This window comes from Muntiacus reevesi, chromosome 18, assembly GCF_963930625.1.
Source record: "Muntiacus reevesi chromosome 18, mMunRee1.1, whole genome shotgun sequence".
In the NCBI taxonomy this organism is placed as follows: domain Eukaryota; kingdom Metazoa; phylum Chordata; class Mammalia; order Artiodactyla; family Cervidae; genus Muntiacus; species Muntiacus reevesi.
The window spans coordinates 47,582,377-47,585,370 of NC_089266.1; positions in this window are offsets into that span (position 1 = coordinate 47,582,377).

A 2,994-nucleotide genomic window follows, 5' to 3' on the forward strand; every position below is an offset into this window, starting at 1 on the left:
AGAGTCCAAAAGTCTGTTCTATACATCTGTGTCTCTTTTTCTGTCCTGCATATAGGGTTATCGTTACCGTCTTTCTAAATCCCATATATATGTGTTAGTATACTGTATTGGTGTTTATTTTTCTGGCTTACTACAAACATTCTTAAAAGTAAAGGCAGCAGCATGTCTTGGAAACTCAAACTGTAAACTATAGCAATGTAGCAGAATGGCCAACAGATGGAGACAGAGGACACAAAATGATTCAGACGCAGGCCTTTCACCAAAGCTGTTTCTCAGGCTACAGCACTTCAATTTCAGGTTGCTTTCATTAATAACAATGGTTCTCAAACTGGACTGCACATTGGAATTACTTGGGGGACTTAAAACAATACCAATTCTGAGTTTAGTGGTCTCTTGTTGTCTGTCACTAAACCATGTCCAACTCTTTGTGATCCCATGGACTACAGCATGCCAGGCTTCCCCGTCCACTCTCTCCCGGAGTTTGCTCAAACTCATGTTCATTGAGTCAATGATGCCATCCAACCATCTCATTCTTTGTCACCATCTTCTCCTCCTGCCCTCAATCTTTCCCAGCATCAGCGTCTTTTTAATGAGTTGGCTCTTCATATCAGGTGGCCAAAGTATTGGAGCTTCAGCATCTGTCCTTCCAATAAATATTCAAGGTTAATTTCCTTTAGGATTGACTGGTTTGATATCCTTGCTGTCCAAGGGACTCAGAAGTCTTCTCCAGCACCACAGTTTGAAAGCATCAATTCTTTGGCACTCAGTCTTATTTATGGTCCACCTCTCACATCCATACATGACTACTGGAAAAACCATAGCTTTGACTATACAGACCTTTGTTGGCAAAATTATGTTTCTGCTTTTTAATATGCTGTCTAGATTTTTCATAGCTTTTCTTCTAAGGAGCAAGCGTCTTTTAACTTCATGACTGTGGTCACCATCTGGAGTAATTTTGGAGCCCAAGAAAATAAAATCTGCCATTGTTTACATTTTTTCCCCTATTTTCTGGTGTATACTTTTGCCATGGGGAGGTTTAAAATCACACAAATGATTCTAATTACAGCAAACTGTGAGGCCCACTACTTTAGAACACACACCAACAGGAGGTCTCAAGCTGGTATGTTTCAGAATCATGTAGAGGAACTTGTGAAAAACAGACACCCAGGCTGTTGTATCTTCATTCTTTCAAGAACCAGCGCATACTGAAATGTTGATGTATCAACTTAGTGAAAAAGTGAAAGTGAAAGTTGCCCAGTCATGTCCAGCTCTTTGTGACTCTTTATAGTCCATGGGATTCTCCAGGCCCGAATACTGGAGTGGGTAGCCTATCCCTTCTCCAGGGGATCTTCCAGACCCAGGGATCAAACTGGGGTCTCCTGCCTTGCAGGCAGATTCTTTACCAGCTGAGCTGCCAGGGAAGCCCATCAACTTAAGACAGTTACATATATAATCAAGAATAAATCTTGGATTTCCCTGGTGGTCTGGTGGTTAAGAATCTACCTTCCAGTGCAGGTTCAGTCCCTGGTTGGAGGACTAAGATCCCGCATGCTGCAGGGCAGCTAAGCCCGCCAGCCCCACCTAGAGAAGACACTGTAACTGTTGAGCCCATCTGCTCTAGAGCTGGTGCTCCGCAACAAACAAAGCCTTTACACCACAACTAGAGAAGGCTCCACACTGCAATTAAGGGCCTGTACTCTGCAACGAAGACCCAGTGCGGCTAAAAAAAAAGGACTAAATCTGGTACAGTCTCAAAACTGGATTCTGATTTATCAGAGTAACGTCAGACATCAAATGTTTAAGAACATTTTATAGGAGAAAATTCTTAATTGAGAAAATGCCAACCATGAACTTAATTTACCCCCTGGAAACGGAGAGATGGGCTGGGTCAGCCCTCGACTGTCTGATGTCCCACAAGAGCAGGTTCCTAGACTGGGCCAGCAGGTTCCCTCACCAGAGAAACACAGCCTACACATGGTGTCAGGTTGCAGAAGTTTACAGCCGCGTTTGGGCATTCCGCCGCAGGACATCAGGAAGAAGTAGAGCTGCTCCGGCTACTGCAGCCCAGCCTTCATGAGGGAGGCTCCCCCAACATGTTTCCACTTTCCTTCGCCAAAGCATTTAAATCATTTTAATATTAGATTTATTTTCTAAATAACATTTCTCAATTTTCCATATTATCCAAGTAACAAAGCTTCATTGTGGAACTTTAAGAAAGAACAAAACAGTAAGTCTATGTAAGTACGATTGAAGACAGAAGGAGAAGAGGGTGACAGAGGATGAGGTTGGATGGCACCACTGATTCAAGGGACATGAACTTGGGCAGACTCTGGGAGATGACGAGGGGCAGGGAGGCCTGGCCTGCTGCAGTCCATGGGGTCGCAAAGAGTTAGACACACTGGGTAACTGAACAACAACAGCAAATACCTAAGTAAAAATGTCTTGAAATTATCACTATTATCAGGACCTCCCTGGTGGTCCAGTGTTAAGACTTCACCTTCCAATACGGGGCTCGATCCCTGGTCCACAAGCTAAAAAAATCACTACTACCATTTTTATATGTTTCATGACATACGGTACATGTCTGTGTATGATATACCCTATACATATGGATTCACATACACTTTATGTGTATGTGCGCATAAACACTCTTCCAGATATATTGTGGGAAAACAGCCAACAAAATTGTGGTTATAACCTGTATACTTTCTTGTAACCTGTCACTTAATAATATACCATGAGCACTAAATATTCTTCTAAAACCTGACTTCAACAATTTGATTTATATGCACTCTTTCATACATGTTAGAGTTTTGGGGGGATGTGTGGTGTGAGGCAGAGACATAACTCCATGCCTTCCCAAGCAGGCAGCTGGGTGCTGAACCAGTGATGTATAGAAACAGAAATCACATCATCCTTCCCCCCGGGTCTGCCGTGCCTCCTTGCCCAGTTACCACACTCTTATCTTCCCTGGTCTTCATCCCACTGCTCCTC